Source organism: Vipera berus, assembly GCF_964194415.1.
Source record: "Vipera berus genome assembly, chromosome: 11".
NCBI lineage: Eukaryota > Metazoa > Chordata > Lepidosauria > Squamata > Viperidae > Vipera > Vipera berus.
Window position 1 is genome coordinate 814275 of NC_138214.1, and position 17704 is coordinate 831978.

Below are 17704 nucleotides of genomic sequence, written 5' to 3' on the forward strand. Positions count from 1 at the left end.
CATGCAGGAGAGAATCTGTGGGTTCACAAAAGAGCGACAGCTTTTAAAAAGCATTTATTCCCTCTGCTCTTCCTCCCAGGAGCTCCACAGGGTCCCCTGGCACAGTTTAGGATCATAATAACTATGTATGTATGGTTTGCTATGTAAGGTTCAGCTGAAAGAGATTGACCTGGTTCTCACATCACACAATACTGTGGTTTATTGACCCAATCACAATTGGTTTACATAGTGCTAAACAGTTGTGTGTGTGGGGGGGGAAGGGTTGCACAAGCCACATTATGGTCTAATCTGCTGCTTCGGAATGGAACAACTTGCCACAGGACAATTCAATAAATACAAAACTTAATTTGAACAGAACAATAGCCAATAATAATAAAGGAAAATCAAACCAGAAATACAAGTTACAATCATTTCAACAAAAATGTTGTCGCCAATAATAAAAGTAATTGACTGAAACAATACAGCGTTGCATGGCCCCCCGGCAAGTTACCCGGTGGAAGTTGGCCGTGGCGAGTTGTCCTAGATCGTTTTCTGCAAGAGGATAGTACAACAGCTAGGAAGCATCACCAGCCTTACCAGCTTGGTGTGGGGTGTGTGTGTGTCAGGATGAAGCCCCCCCAAAGGAAAATCCCCAGTCAGAAGGCACCTTAGTTGCCCGCGGCCTTCTCAGGGCAAGAGTCTGAAGGGCTGTGTGCCAGCAGGAGGGGTGGCCAACCAATCAGTGCAGCTGGCCGATTTCCCAGGCACCGTCTCCGCTCTGTGCCACGTCACGGCACCACGGTGCACCAAACAGACGGGCAGATCTCCACCGCAGGGGTGAAGCTCTACTACAGCATGAAGAACATAAACGGGATCCCGAAGGCCAGTGAAATTCTGCAGTCCTGTAATCTCTGCTAAATGAGATCTGGACAGCTGGTTTGTTTTCAAGCTAAAGTCAGTGGCTGAGCTTTTATCTGAGCTCACGCACGGACATTAAGCAGTGATTAGATTTAACATCAGTGGTGGCAATTTGCTTTTTCCATCGAGAGTTTGAAGCTGTGAAACTGACACTCTCCTCTCCTTTAGGAGGGGATTAAAACCTTATTTACTCATGTCTTTTAATGTAGCGCTTTATATTTTTATTAGCTATATTTTAAGTAATTGGCTTTAATGGCTAAGCATATTGCTTGCTGTAAACCACCCACAGTCATCCAGGGAACAGGAAGCAGATATACCTCTTAAAGACAGGAGTCCTCACTTAGCAACCAAAATTGGGATTGGCAACCGAGTCATTAAGCAACATGGTCACTAAGTGAAACCTTATCTGTGTTTACAATCTGACTTCAGCTTTTTTGCTTTACAGACTGACAAAGGTTATAAATATGAGGATTGGCGTTAAATTTAATTTCTCATCACTAACAGAACTGTGAATGGTCACTAAATGAGGCAGTTGTTAAGTGAGGTCTACCTGTGAATATTGATCTTGATTTCCTGAAATGATTTCTGAAGGTGGTTGCTGCCCACCAGGATCCTGTCGGTAGCTTTGGAGAAGAACGGATGGATCCAGATTTATTTGGGTGAAGGAAAGACCAGATTCATACAATGTGCTTCTTTTACAACTTAATATTTTGTGCCAAGGGAGCCTCTGGAGTGGGATGCCTTTGAGTGTTACTGCTGTTCCCTGGGAGGAAGATGCCTCCTTTGTATCTCCATCCTAGACCCAAGGCTGGTTTTGAATGTATTAAATGTGATTTGAATGAATTAATTCAACAAAGTATTACATTAATTAATTTCAATCAAGTTCAAGTGTTTAACTGGATCTAAAATTAATACTAACGTTGAAAAAAAGAGAAAGAAAGTTAAGGTCAAACTGAAGAGGAACTGACAAATTGGGAATATTAATAAAGCAAGATGGAATTTTATCAAATACAGCCTGCCTAGATTTATGATCTAAGATCACACAGCCAGAATACAATTACAAGAACGTATAATCTACCTTAATCATAGTTGATAACTTGATTTCCTTTGCTTTTTATCTCACTGATGATCAGTCCTTGGACTGCTTTTTTGTTGTCTCTGATCTGCTTCCAAAGGATGGTTAGTGCCGGGTAGCTCAAAGTAGCTAAAAGCATTGCTTAACCTCTGGTGTGCAGACCTCTCCCCCCCACCTCTGTGGGTGTAGAACTCAAGAGAATGTCTAAGAGTTGCTGATGGTCTCTGTGTGTCATTTGGACTGCATTTTTCCCCACCATGCACCATGGTTTACAAACTCCCAGGGCTGGATTCATAGACTGTACTAAGCGGACCCCATTGTGGTTTGGAGCACGGCAAGAAGTGATGTGATCATCCACAATCAGCCATATGGTTGGAGCACAACTGTGGGTGGGTGGGTGGTCTAGAGTCCAAGAAGCTTGTAAGCCGCCCTGAGTCTTCGGAGAAGGGCGGGATATAAATGGAATTTTAAAAAAAAATTACTTTCCAGAGGAAGAAAACAGATTATCGGACTAGATCCCAATTGCAACCTTTAAGGTCTTCTGCCCTGTAAATTGTTTACCAACATCCACCTTTTACACATTCAGTTATTGTACTTAACAGCCTCCCACCATTAACCTAATCCCAGCAAATGAGAAATAAGCCAAGTGAAACGGTTAGAGACACTTTGGAGCCCTTCGCATTCTTGTACACGGAGTGTGTGAGTGTGAGACACGTCGGCTGCGCGTTCACAAGTTGTGAAGGCAAGTCTTGATTACTGTGCTGTTCTCTAAAAAAAAAATCACCAGTACTGCTGCGTGTGTCTGTTGTTTGCGCGTGGGGTGTGTGTGTGTGTTGACTTTACTCCTGGACTCTGCCCGACGTCCCGTTCCCGGCAGCTGGACCGGAGTTGGGGAGTTCGCGGGTCCGGCTTTGGCCGGGGCTGGGCTGGTGGGAGCCGCCACCAGATCGCGCTTCTCGGGCGGCGGGTCGGCCCGGGGGAGCCGCCACGGGGTCGCGCGGCGTGACGGCCGATTTCCGCCCCTCGAGCTGCTCTTAAAGGCCTCGGAGCGCATCCGAGCGCTGCGATCTGGAGTCGGTGCCCGGCCGGAGCCCCCGCGCCGCTTCCGCCTGTTGCGCGTCCTCGGCAGGCCGGCCGGGGGCTCCGGGGCGGCCCGAGGCGTCCGCTGGCTTGCCCGGGGCGGCGGCGGGCGAGGCGCCTTTAAGACGAGCCGAGCCGCGGCGGCAGCTCCGCGTCGGGCGCCCCCCCTTCCCGGCGAGCAGCCCCCGCGGGTCGCCCAGCCCGGGCGCAGCTTCAGCCCTGCCCGGCCGGCCGGCGCGATAGCTCGCCCGAGGCGCCTGGGAGCGCCGCCGTCCGCCACAAGCCGCGCCGCCCGGGCGCTGCAGCCTTGACCCGCCGCCGCCGCCGCCGCGCTGGCTGCCGCCGCCGCGCTCGGAAGGGCCGAGGGGCCGCGCAGCGCCGAGAGCCCTGGCCCGGAGCCCCGCCGGAGCCCCAGCAGCCCCGGCCGCCGCCTCTGCTCGCCCGCCGCCCGCCCGGCCAGGTAGGCTGTGCGGAGGAGAGCGCTCGCTCCCTCGGAGGGAGGTGGGACGCCGCGCCGGGTCGGTCGTGGGGGGGGGAAGGGCCCCGCAGCCTCGCACCGGGGACAGACCTGCGAGTTGCGGCGAGGCGGCCCGTCCGGGCTCCGAAACGCGCCCGCCTGCTTCCCGCGGGCGGAGAGGAGGCTGCCGCAGGAGAGGCGTTTCGACCGTCGCCCCCCTCCCGGGATGTCCGCGTTCTAGCCCGCCGCTGTCCCACCCGGCGACCGGGCAGCGGGAGCCGGCGGAACCCCTTCCGGCCGTCTGTCGGTCGTGCGCCTCCGCCGGGACGCGCCGCTGCAGACCTGTGGCTCCTGGAAGCCTCCGCTGTCTAGCTGGCCGCCCGCCCCGCGCAGTTGCCTGTTCGGTCGCCCCCTTGCCCACCTCCGAATCCGTGCCGCGGATCCAGTCGGGCCGAGCTCGCAAGACAAGACCCCTTCGAGCGTTTTCCGCGGGGTCTCCTCCTGGCCAGCGTGTCGGGGATCCGTCTGGCGGAGGGTGGGTGTTGAGCAGCAGCCCAGCCTGCGCCCCCTCCTGACCCACCAATGTTGAGAGCAGCCCCTTGGAAAAGGCTCGGATTTCAGGTGGCCGAAGTAGGTGCCTCCCTGAAAATGTCGGTCCCTGGGTTTTGGTTTTCGCCTGCTTCTTGACCCCCAAAAGGGGGTGCCCACGTTGTTGATAAATAGGCAGGTAAAGTGGGTGGGAGGGGGAGGACCTGCTCTACAGCATCAATTAAGGAGAATATTTATAGCTCAGAGTTGAAATGAGGGGTCTTGGTACTCAGAGAGCAGCAGGGACCCCTCGGATCCTACAGCGTCTGAGAAAGGCTCCAGCCCCCCCCCCTCTTTGAAGAGAATGGAAGAGAAGGTTGCAGGGAAGAGGTGGGAAAAGGCAGGGGCCTGCCAGGGCTCCCAGGGAGGGGCCATCAAATAAAAGGTGGGTCCCAGCCGAGGTGCCTCCCCAGCAAAGACTGGCTTTCTGGCCCACCCCTGTCTTGGCACCTGGGGAGCAGCTCCCAGGATCAAGTGGGGCCTGCCGGAGACCGAGGGGCAGCTGGGCTGGGTGACCTGCAGGTCGGAGGGTCTGTGGCAGACGTGCCCATGAGTGCCTGTCTTTCCCGTGCTGATGCCGCCTCCATCCGGTTTCTGAAGGGTTTTCAGTTTTGCTCCTGGGGCTGGCAGCGCTTTGCTGGGCTGGCCTTGGGCATCCGGCTGCCAGTCTGCCGGTGTCCCTGCGACTGGCTCAACTCTGCCAGGCTCGGTGCCAGTTTAATTGTTGGATGATTGAGTGGAAATTCAACTTACTTGTGTGTGGAAGGACAACTTCAGCATGATGGTTCCCCAATGCCTCTGCAAGGGAAGGGAGGGGGATAGGAGCCAAGGGGAGGGGGAGGGGGCCCCCCCGGGTAGGATTGCTGCCCTGAGTGGGGGTTTAGGAAGCCCCAGTGCCCTCGGCCATCTTTAGGGCTCTAGGATTCATTTCAGTCCTTGACAAGGGGAAGAAATAAGCTTCAGCGTTTAGATTAGATGATTAGACTAATACCAAGGATTAGATTAATTCTCCATTTAGCATTTCGCTGTTACTATAGTACACACATTTTTCCTATCCTATTGATCTTAATTCTATGGCTTTTAAAATACTTGAACTGAAGCATGGCTATATCAAAATAAAATAGTCCTGTTTAGATGGGAGGGGGTTCCACAGGTGACTTGCCCCCCCCAAATGGCCAGTCTGATGGATCAGGGAACAACGCAGGAAGACCACTAGTGAGACCCCAGCATGTGCTCAGCCCACAGGCTCCCCAAGGCCGGGCACCAGCTCTGGGAAGGGGCTCTGATGCTGCTGGAAGGGGACATACATGGGTTGAAAAGGCCAGAAAGTGGGGGGGGGGGTCTTCTGTGTGTGGCTGCTCAGCTCATCTGCTCTGATGTTTTTCCACACAAGACTCTGAACTTGGTCAGATGATCTCCAAGCTTCTTCTAGCCTATTTATGCTAGGATTTCCAGGCCTTGCTGGTTTATTGTGTGTCCTTAGAAGGACGGCAGGATGTTGGTGTAATAAATGCAGGAGGTAAAGGGAGACAGGTGGAGAAATATAGTAGGAGGCGCTGCCTTTGCACAGGTTCTGAGCCATCACGGATGAGGATCAGATGAGACCAGTCAGGTCCAGTTCAGGAGGACCATCGACTGCAGCAACTGGGTGGACGGGTGGGGTCCGCCAGAGCCCAGCTTTCCAGAACCAGGGCTGGAACCCCATAGGAACTCCCCAAATACCTCTTTTTATCTTTCAGCAGGGTGTGTGTGTGTTCTGTGTGCATAGGCACTTTCCAAGAGGAAGAAAGTGATGCTTAAAAATGACTGTCAATTTCGTGTGCGAGGTGTGGGAAATTATCCCGCCCAAGGTCTCCTGCAGCTGATAAACGATGCCCCCCCTTCCCTGTTTAGGAAGAGGTCACACTTATGACCAGCTGGAGGCCTGGGCGGGCGGGCTCCCCTTCCGGGCACCTTTTGCACGCAGGGCTTGCGTGAGCCTTGGAAGGCAGCCGAAACATTTCCTGCACTGGCACTGGCAGCTGCTCCTGCTGCTCCTGCCTGAACTCCTTGCCCGGCAGGCGCTTGATTGCTCGCTCTCATCTGGTAGCTGCCAAATGAGCAGCAGTGGTGGCAGCGGCGGCAGCGGCAGCAGGGAGAGGGCAGGCTCTGTGCAAAGGCCAGCCAACCGCCCGCCACCTCGGCACCCTGGGCAGGTGGCAAGAGCCGCCTGCCTTTCAGAGCGCAGGTCTGTGGCCCAGGAGAGTGGAGGCTTCTCCGCCGGGAGGAAGGGGCCTCGAGGGAGTCAAGGAATGGGGCCAGACTGCAGCAGGGAAGAGGAACGGCAGCCTTCCGAAGTGGGGGGGGGGCTCCAGCTGCTTTCCAGCGGGAGGGTAAACAGACACCGGGCTTTCTTTAAAGCTACCAGAGATGGAAGGCCAAGGCGAGGGTAATCTATGGGGAGAAGGGAAAGCCGCTCTGGGGCAGAGAAGGACCTCTTGGCCATGCCGTGACGGGGGTCCCAGTTTTGTCTGACCCCCTGAGGCAATGACACCTCCACCCCCTTTCTGTGGGCTCTTTGACGCTGATGAGGATCGAAGATTCTCCCAACTGCGCTTGACGGATGTGTGGAGCATGTTGGTTTATTAGTGGCTGGAAGGAGAGGCTGCAACATCCACCTGCACGTGGGAGGCTTCTTCAAAGGTGAGTCTGGCAGTGCCAGCCGGGTTTTGAGTGTTGGCCAGCAGAGGGTCAAAGGTGGCTTTGGAGCTGTCCTGAGAAGCTTTGGGTGGCGTCTCTCACCAGAGAAACTGGCCGTGGGTGGCCGTGAGCAGGGGCCGGCTGCAGATCAGGAACTGAGTAAAGAGGGTTCATCCTCTCGGTGGGGAAACCCCAGCCCTAACATTGAGCAGGAACTGGATTTGGGGCCCGGGGTGAGGGGGGCATGTGTGAGTGGTGCCCAAGCCTTGTCTGGAATGGCTGCGAGCTGCAGGGTGGTCTTGCCAAATGAGGCAAGAACTGTAACCAAACCCTGAATGATGGACAGTGAGGGTGTGTGTGAGAACTTCACATCTGGTGATGAGGTCTGAGCTAGGGGGGACTGGCTGGAGCAGAGACGGCTCCAGAGTGGGGGAGGGGGGTGGGAAATACAGCTGTTCACTTGGAAGATTTCACTCAGACCTTTGAGGTAGCTCCAGCTTGGAAAACTGGCTTAGTTCCTACCTGGGATGTCCATTTCTACGGTCATTTGGAGAGCCAGCTGCAGGGATTGGTTCATAGACATAACACCAAAGCACGCTGGGCAGAGACAAACCAAACCACACGGCATATTGACCCGATGCCGTGAACGATACCTGTTGGTCCCTCTGGGTCCATAAGAGCTCATTCCTGAATCTCTCGTTGAATTCTGGTCCACCTTGAAAAATGAAGTCCTTGACAGATTGCCTTTGGAGATGCACCCATCAACCGGAAAAAAGGTTTTTTCACCTGGTGGCAATTTCTGAGTGTTTAGAGAATTTCTCTCCTCTTGGGAGCTCAAAGGAGCTGCCCCCCCCTTGTGGGAGAGAAGGATTCCCACCCCTTTCAATCTCTTGTGATGCTGTCTTCAGAACTGTCTCCTCCCTGGAGTCATTTCCCTCCCGGGAATAACAGTTGGTGGCATCTGATGGAAATCGGCATGGAGAACCAGCCAGGCGTGGGCTGACGGTGGGGGGCAGAAGGGGGGGGCTCAGGAGACCCATCTGGGAGGGCTTCCCTTTCCCCTGGCCCCGGTGCGGCCTCCCTCTGCCAGCAGCTGAGCTGGATGCTTGCCCTCCTCCGTCGGGGAGCTGGCTTGGGGTAGCAGTCGTCTCTCCTGGCCCTGGGAACCAGTGAGGTGGTCTCTCCCTCCCCCTCCCCCATCTTCTCCACCGCTGGTAGCCCCTTGCCCTTGGACTCCAAGGGGCCTTGAGCAGGGTGGCAGGAAGAGTTTTTTTTTGTCTTTTCCTTTTAAAAGCATTTGTTGCGTAAGGGCTACTAGATGGTGTCTAAAATAGCTCCAGGATATTAGCATCCTAAGCATCTCTGAAGGAGACGCCTATGACTCATGTTGCCATAAATTCTACCAAGGTTTTCAGCAAGTATCCTGAGGAAATTATACGGAACTAGAGATTTATTTCAGGACTCCATTATTTTCATGGGCAGATTTCAAAGCCAGCTGAGGTATTTTGAATGGCTGGGCAGCTTCTTATCGGCAAGCTGGACAGTTTCAAATGAGTCCCTGAAATATAATTATAGACTTTACACGGCTGAATGGCCAAGCCAGATCTATGCTGTCCATTCCCTTCTGTGTTCTTAAAAGTCTCCCAAAATAATTTGAGTTGGTGGTTAGACTCTTAAACGTTCTCATCCCTGTCTCAGAGCTGAACGTTACCAAAGAGGTAATGTCTGTCTTCTAAAAGCTCCCTTAAGCCTGCAATTTAACAATTGCCGTGTTCACACATGATGCTAAGCCGTAATACAAGTTGCTTGCTTGTGCTTAGCATCTAATACAAACCAACCCCTGGGACTGACAAACTATGGCTTATGGCTCAGCATCATTGAAACTCAGAAGCAACCTGGCCCTTCTGTTAGCAATCAGGCTGAATTTGCACATGACCCCAAGCCACGGTTTGTTTAATGAAGCACAAGGACTGACTTGGCCAAGAAGCTAAGCCAAGCTGGCTTAGTGCAAAGGGTTGAACACTCATCTGGGAGAGGAATGATGCTCAAGAAAGCTCATCCGAATTTATTATTATTATTTTTTTGAAGAAAACAGCCCCTGGAAACGAGTGCTCTAAGACCCTGAAGAGTTTCAGCTGCAACCTTAGCCCAGAGTTGCTTGAGCGTCTCTTGGCCTAGGCATCCTCAATCTTGGCAGCTTTAAGATGGGTGGACTTTTAACTCCCAGAATTCCCCAGTCACCCATGCTGGCTGGGGAATTCTGGGAGTTGAAATCCACACATCTTAAAGCTGCCAAGGTTAATGATGATTGCCTTAGGCTTAGTCAGATACAGCCTCTTGCCGGTTGCTTCTGTCACCGCACAAGAGTTGTGCCCGGCCTCCTTCCTCCATCCCTTGGGCCTCCGGAGAGGCCTCCGTTCGGCGAAGGGACATCCAGCCGGAGTCTCCGTGGCGGGAGGGATCATTTCCCATGGCTGCCCAGCTGGCCTTCTTCGGGCGCTGGGCTGCTTCTTCGTCCTCAGCCAGCAGACGGACGGGGCAGCTCTTCCCCCCTTGCCAAAGAACGTCCGGCTCCCCTGCAGCCTTTCTTCATCTCCTCCAGCGAACGCTTCAGAAAGCATTACACTTTTTCCCCCTCAAAAAAAGGGCAATAGTGGGCTTGATTTCTCTCTCCCTCTCCACTTAATGAAGAATTTGGACTGAGATGTGAGTAGCATTTGCTGCTCTGTTCTTGCTCAGATAAAGAAAAACTGTGCCAGGGCTGCAGAATTTATTACCCAATTCCGAGCGGTTGGGGATCATTAGCTTTTATCCCATCACATAAATAGGGAACGACATTGCTACTATATCTTCTTCTTGCTCATGGATAGCTGGCTCCTCCCTCCCCCCCCCCCGGCTTTGGGTCCAGGAGCATATTGCAGCCGTTAGCAGGTTTCGGCAAGAGGTTTTCCCTATCTGTCAACAGACCGAGCCGCTCTTGGGGTGTATAAAGAAATCCATACCTCAGGAATACCTTTGCTCCCTTCCACCTGGTTCCCCCCTCCCATTTCCAGCTTAGAAGATTCCCCAGTTCACCTCTGCCCACGGGAACCTTCGCAACCTGTGTAAATCTGTGGGTGTTTGTTGGCTGCAGGATAATTTATGGGAATCACAGGAGGTTGCTGCTCCCCTCCGTCGGTTTGCACACCTCTGGCTGTTTGGAAACTCCTCTTGGAGCTGGGCTTAGGGCCAGCTAGTCGCAATGCCCACCTTGCTATCCTGCATGAGCGAGGCAGGGCAGCTGCATCTCTGCTCCACCCTGAGGTGAGGCTGCTCTGCTTTCTGATCAATTCTTTGGGCTTTTCTGCCAATTAACAGAGCTCCTCTTCACCTAAAACCTCCTGTTCCTAATGATTTAGCAGAGCCTAAAAGCCTGGTACCTTGGGGGCAATCAAGCTGATGTAACTGCATGAACATTATAAATATTCAACATTTCGCAGAGCAAATCCCCCGTTTAAATAGATTTAAGCTGAATTATGACTTGTCTGAAAATCATCAGATTAGTTCCTATCAAAGCGCTCTTCTGAAATCTAAGTCCTTTTTCTCGATTACCTGGCAATGGAGCTGCAGAGCTAGCAGCAGCTTGGCAATAAAGTGTGTGCGTGTGTGTGAATCCAGCCCTCAGTTCTGTTTTATTTTTGAAGAAGGAGATTCATGAAACCTGAGCTCTTGTCCAGGGAGACAGAATGTTTGCAAAGACATGAAAACGGCTCTTTAAGGACTCTTCTCAGATTTTGGGCTGGGGGAGTCAATTTTGGCAAGGAGGACCTGAACAGCCGGGGGGGGGGGGGGTTGGTGGCGGTGTGTAATGGCAGGTCACTCTCAAATCTTTGCCTTCACATGACAGAAATTTGCCCCCATCTGCGCCCACCGGCCAACTGGAGACAGTGCGGGAGCACAATCAGCAAAGGAAACTTGTTCAAGGAGATGAAGTGACAACTAGATTGGGCTGTTTCCTTTTGTTACGGGGTGGAGACAATTTACATTTGAGAGTGGCAGGGATGAGCTGGCAGGCAACTTCCATAAGAACTGTGGCTGATGAAAGGCAATTTGATTTTAAATTAGCATGATCAGCTACAAAATCCCCTTAAATCAACAGTTCCACCTGTTTATTATTTTTATAATACCAGCAGTTGCCAAAGTTCCCCATTTTGCTCTCCTCCTCTGTTCCGACTTCAGCACTCGATTGCTCTGCCTCGTCTTTCAAATCGCATTTGCTCCTATTCCAGAGTGACTGTGTATGTTGCCCCCATTCTTCAAGGGGTTTGCCTCTCCCTGGATGGAGCCCTGGTCCTTCAGTCCCTGAGCAAAGCCAACTGCTGTGAGGGGCTTGTGACTAACTTGCGACTGGCGAGGGGGAGGCGAGAGAACTTCAGTGATGGCACGGGAGTCGGCGTGGGGCAAGATGGGCCTTTGAAAGGAGCGCGCGATTGTCTCGGTGCCAGCCGGAGCTTTTGGCAATCCTGAGGCTGGGCTTTCAGTGCGGAAGCAGCGATAAAGCTGAATTTTGCCTCTTGAGACTTTCACCCATGCCGTTGTGGGCTGTCTGAGATTCTGGTTTAATTGAATGTTATAAAATATGGCTGATTGATAAGCAGGTTGCATGAATCCAAACCATTACGATTTTCTTACTAAATCACGGCTAAGCGAGCCACTTATGACATGTTGATTTATGCATGGTGCTTAACCATGCTTTGCTTAATGCAATTAGCTCTGTTCACGCCACGCTCAGAGGCAAAACCCTGATCTCACACCTCGCAAGCACACCAAACAAATCTGCCTGGTGCGCTGGGAGCCCCCCCCGGAAGCTTTGGGCCGAGGAGCGCCCTTGGCCCATTGGCTTCCTCTTGCTCTGTCTCTGTGACCGTCTCGATGGCAGCAAAGGTCAATAAATAGCTCTTCTTATGAAAAGAAGAATTAATAACATTACCAGAGCAATTGAATCAGAACTGAAGGAGGAGGATGAGCAAATTAAATGCTTTGCCGCTAATGGGTGGCAGATGTCCCTGGGAACAGTCAATTCCGATAATGCTCTGGATTCTGCTAATTCCAAATTAGGGAGGTGGGCAAATAATCCCGGTGGCTGCAAGCAAGATATTGGATCAGTCTGGGAAGGCAACTTCACCGGGCCTCTCACCAGGAGGGAGACAGACAGATTTGGCAGGAGAAGGTGGTTCCCAGTAACCAGAGCAAATGTTTGAGGGGAGGATAAAGGAAATTTTTATTTTCTGTGTAATTTGTTTGAACTTCGACAAGATATTTTGTCATTGGCCAACTCCTGTCTTGTCTTGTTTACTCAGCAAATTCTGTCAAACCGGGATGCTTTTATTGATTCCCCATCAGTAAAGCGGTCTGATGTCAAGATTATAAAAATTGGAATGAAGACGATCTGAGGAGCCCTCCGGAGAAAAGTGGGCACCGTGGGAGAGTTCACGGGAGGAGCCAAGACAGAGGGGGACTTGGGGAGGGGAAGCCCCTCAACTGCTTATTCCCCTTCCCCATTGACACTTCAAGGATGCACAAGGCACCCCAGCTCAGCTTTAAAGGGGGGCCGTGGAGGAGGGGGAACCAAGAGGTAACATCCTGTTCTGGGTCCTGGATCAAAAGGAGACTCCTCTCCAGGCCCGGAGTGGAGAGCCACGGTGGCCGAGAGTTGTCTCCTCCGGGCCATATTTTCTGAAACTCTGAAAGCTGGACTGGCAGGCAGGGACCTGCTTGAGCCACCTGGGCCCTTCCAAATGCAGAAGGTGGTCTTCAGCACTGGATGGCAGAGGTTGCACATTTCGATCCAGCAAATCCGTCCAAAAGTCCAGGGCTGTCTGCCACGCCCACTTTCTGTTCTCCAAAAGGTTGGAGGTGTGAGAGAGCTCAACTGACATGGGGTTACTCACAGGCTGTGTTCACCCAACACGCAAAATTAGGAACGGCTATAACCACTACTACTAGTACCACTTAGCTCCAATAGCAGCTATGTCAATGAGATTAAACCTTCCCAGAACCTTAGGAGATGTTGGCGTCATTCAGTGGTGATCAAGACAGTCAGATCCAGTGACATCTGGAGCTCATCAGCTTTGCATTCTTGGCCTAAAGCAGGTTAGGCTAATTATTGGCTTCTCTTAAAGCAGGAGCCCAACCTGTATTTGGGAGGGCACCAGAAACTGCTAGGAGCCACCTGGAGGAGGGCTGGGCGTAGGAAATGCAGGCAGCTTCAGAAGTGGAAAAGGACTCATGGGGCGTCTTTGGGGAGCCGGAGGCCTTCCTGGCCGGGCTGTGCTTGGCATGGCAAAGTCTTTGAAAGGGAAGCACCACGGACAGCTCCTGTGCTGCAAGATCTTGCAGAGACGCTACACACTATTAGCCCTGGTGGCGAAGGTGGTGTGTGTGTGTGTGTGTGTATGTGGGGGGCAGATTGGGGAGAATCACGCATTATCTTTCCCCAGGTGAAAAAAGAGGCTTGTGCAGGATGTTTGGCTTCCAGTCTGCTTTGTTCGATTTGGGCTTCCACGTCACTAGATGCAGCAGTTTATAAATCGGGGAACTCTTCCTGTGGTTCAGTTGAGAAGCAGAGGCCTGGGAAACCTCTCTGGTTCAGTGCACGTGTGAAGGCAACTCCTGTGTTCGGAACTGGACTCTTCCTTCTCACGTGGGGAGAAGTGAGATGCAGCAGATTCTTTTCCTGGCTTGTCAACCGGGTTGCCCTTGATTAAGTCGAAGATCGAATCCGTCTTCATTTCCAGGATCAGATGAAGCTTATAGATAAATATTTTATGGGACATAGATTTTTCCCTTTTTTGTTTCTCAGTTGGGGGGAGAAGGTATGGCTCTGAGCCAGGAGACCAAAGCCCATAAGCCTGCTGCTGGGTTACTTTTCCGTGGACTGCCTTCAAGAGCTTCCCTGATATGCGGTCTTCCAGATGGGTTGGATTCCGACTCCCATGATTCCCAGCAGAGGCCATTCTGGTTGGAAGTCATGGGAGGTGAAATCTGAAGCTGTTGGAAGGGCATCTGCTTGGGGAAGGATGATTCACGAAAATCCTTTTTTAGGGAGATTCCTCATGCCCTAATTTATACCACAGAAGGCAGATTTTGAATACCATTTCTCAGCCACGCATTTTGAAGCGACTCTTACACCTACGTAAGCTGGAGAATGTCATTTGCAAATTGTGGGCGTGTAATGTCTGAATTTTAAATGCTGCCACCAGAGACCAAGGATTTGAGGAGAGAAAGCTGTGAACTCAGTCACTGATGGCCTTGGTGGATTCTCTTGGTGGATTCTTCTCTTCTTCAGGAGCCCACCATTTTCTCCTCTGGCTGAAACCAGAAATCTCTCTTGACTCTGCAGGAGACTGACCAGTTTCAGTTCTCCTGGCACCTCACAAGGGCTGGTTTTGGCGTCACGAGGACTGAACCCGTGAATTATCCCCTGTCCCTCGTGATAACTGGGCGCTTTCCTCTAGGGCTTCATGCTGTTCAATATTCTAGCAACACTTGGAGGTTTGGTGGCCTTGCTAGAATTCGGAGGGATGGGGAGGGTCCTGTGTTTCTCCAGAGGCAATATATTATAGCTCCAGTGGTTTGGGAAATGCTATGCTAATCCCAGTAGAAAGCTCTTCTTGAATAGACCCATGAGCAACAAATGCACAGTGGAGAGTACTCGGCACAAAACCTCATGACATTCAGGACTATTTGTAAAAAACAATATTTGAGAATACTGTACTAACCTGCACAATTATAGCACAAATTGCCTGCAACAAGAAAGGCCAACAAGAACAGACCTTCTTCCAGCAGCGCTCCTGGGGAAAACAGAGCTCAGCAAGATTTCCAGGGCTGAACCTCTGTTAAGAAGCACCGTCTCTCGGATATGGCAAGGGAAGAGTCGGGCAGCAGATCTTCCTGGAGGTGATTTCAAGGCTTGGAGAAAGTCTCAGTGTTGTGGGCAGCTTTGTTGCTATGATGTAGGCAACCTTGGCTCTTTTATGACTCGTGGACTTCAACTCCCAGAATCCCGGAGCCAGCTGGTTCAGGAATTCTGGGAGTTGAAGTGTACGAGTCATAAAAGAGCCGAGGCTGCCTACCCCTGTTCTAGGTCATGTCGGGGGATGCTATGCCAAACTGGTCGGTCAGGCAAAGAAAACTAAATATGCAAAAGTACCGATGGATTGGCTGTCCTTTGACTGCTCTATAATTTTCTTTAAATACTGAGTCTCCTCTGTTATTATCTTTGGTCATTTCTCAAGTTTCTTTCTTTTGTAATCAAAATATTGTCATCCTAGCATATATTTAACCAAGACATGATGCTCTGTAGTTTAGTACACCTCCTTCCTTCCTTCTTTTCTTTTCTTTTCTCTTCTTTTCTTTGTTTCATAATGGCCTCTTTACCAGCAATTCTTGGTGGACATCTTGGTAAATAACCATTAATTGTTTTTTCAAGGATGTTCTCTTGCTGATACAGAGAGAGAAAAAATCAATAACATTATGTGATACTCCAGCAAGAATATTATGATCTGTAACAACCTGGCAAATTGGCTCCTTTATGGGAACCTTGTACTGATCGCTTTGCATATCTTGGTGAAGAATTTTAGAGAATATGATTTCATAACTATAAGCCATCTGTTGTGAGATGGATTGATAAAAATTGTTAAAACTCCCTTTGAATTCATTTCTAGACTGATAAGAATATTTTAGGATTATCTAGCAAAGGAACTTCAGTGGTAAATCTGATGGGGATGAGATTTGGGGAGATCTTTGGTCCTTCAGTCAAAATGTCATTTGTCTGCAATAAGTTGTTAGTTTCCCTCACACGTGTTTGTCTAGAGAAAAACCTCCCCAGGAGTCGTTCATTTTAATTTGGGGGAAAACCTGAGCATCTTTGCTTGTGTGCAATCTTTCATAGAAAACATAGCCTGAGTTTCTGTTCCTTCCACAGAGGTCTCCTCTTAGAAGGTTGACTGGGCTTTGCGTGGGATTGTTGGGGAGCCCAGAAAAGTGTCTTTCAAGGCTGGAACTATTTTGGTCCTTGCCGAGTGCTTAAAAGAGTCCTTCAGAGAAGCTATTTATCCAATTAAACCAATAAAAGGCCAGGTCTAAAAGTTCATTCAGTGGCAGCTTGTCACTTGATCTGATTTGCTCTCCAGTGCTAAGGGACATTCTCATTTCCTGCATTGCAGTGCAAGTAATGACATTTGGCACTAATTCCACAGCGGGAGCCAGTGAAATCTGCCTCCATCAGCAAACATGCTTAGGTAGTCACAGGAAAGCGGAAAAAGGATCCCGGCTTGAACGCAGCTCAGGTGGAGGGACCTGGGGACAGCTCAAGTGACTGAGAGTGAAAGTTGATCAGGGTTTTCAGAGCCAGAAACTTGAGAACACTTTCTATTTGCTCAAGAAGAAATCGACAGTCTCAAGAATGTCTTTCTGAAGGAGCGGAGCCTTGGTCAAGAACACGGAGGAAACTTTCTTCCGTAAGACTGGCAGTGATGACGTTACCTGGTTTGGGTCATGAAACGTCTGCAAGAAAAGAAGCTCTGAGAGCACCAAGGACCCCACTTTCTTCCATTTCAGGATGGCTGGTCTAGAAGGGCAAGATGGTAGTCACAATGGTGTGACCGAAGCGCAACCTGATTTTTATGTGTGTTGCATTTTTATGTTGATTGCATTTTGGCTGGCCTGGTTCAAGCCACCTGGAAAAGAGGGATGGCTTCTGCAGAGCCCCAGGCTGGGGAGGCATCTGAGCAAGAGGGCGAGATCTGAAGAAAGCAAAGAGCCCCCGTAGCCTTGCAGCTCCGTAGAGGCCACTAGCCCCCATCCGTTCTCACAATGCGAGCAGCAAGATGGGTGTTTCAATATGAATGCTGCATGCGTTTGAGTTTAATTAATCTTGTTGTGTTTGAAGTTCATTTCAAGTTCTGATAGCCTTTGAATAAATGGTTAATGGTTAACATATTGCAGTGTTATTGGATCTACTGTGGCTTTGGGCGCTTTCCTTATGTGATTTATGTTCTGTACTTTGAACAGAAAGCATTTGCGGAAAATTCTGCAGAAGCTGCCTCTGCCTCTGCTCTCAAATTCTCTTCTGCTGATGATCAAAATGAAACCCAGAAGAAAGACTCTTGGCTTCTCCCTGTGCTGTCCCACCTAATCCAACACCTCTGAATCCAGGAAAATTCAGAAAACATTTTTAGTGGGAACAGGGAAGGTTCCTGCTTGGGGAGGGAAGGAGAAACTTGGGGCCTCCTTCATCTGCAGCAGGGGCCCCTCCTGGGTGGCCCCAGAGACCCTCCTATGAGGTGGGAAGAGTTGTTAGTAAAATTACAAAAGCCAAAGACTAAGCAATCAGGTTGTGCCCCTTCAACCCTCCCCATACACTGGGGGAACAAAAAAGGGGTGGGTATTTTTGGCTAAGGTCCCAGAGGAGCATTGCTTTGGGGGACAAGCTGTTGCAGTTCTCCAGAGCCATTTTGAAAAATAGGGATGCAGCTATTTCCTTCAAAGAGATTGTTTGCCTCTGATGGAAAGGGCCACTGGATGAGCCCTCAGTCCTGGGAGAGGAAAACAGCTGGATGAACTTCTCTAAAGAACCCAGTGGAAGCCAGCACTTGGTCTTGGGCCAAAGGTGCGTTTCTGTTTAGAAATAAGTCTCACTGAAGTGAATACAATTGACTTCCCCGTAGAGCATCGTGACTACATGGATTCCAGTCATGGGAAGAAATTGAGGAACAGCTGGATTTGTTCTAGACATTTCACTGCCTAGATAAACAGGACGATTTTGGAAATGTGGAATTTCCAGAGGAAGACTTTGTTGTCATACAGGCTCTGCTGGGAAATGTCTAATCTTTTTCCTCCAGGAATAGGAAAATAAAGCATCTGGGGTTTGTTTAGTGTAACTTTTT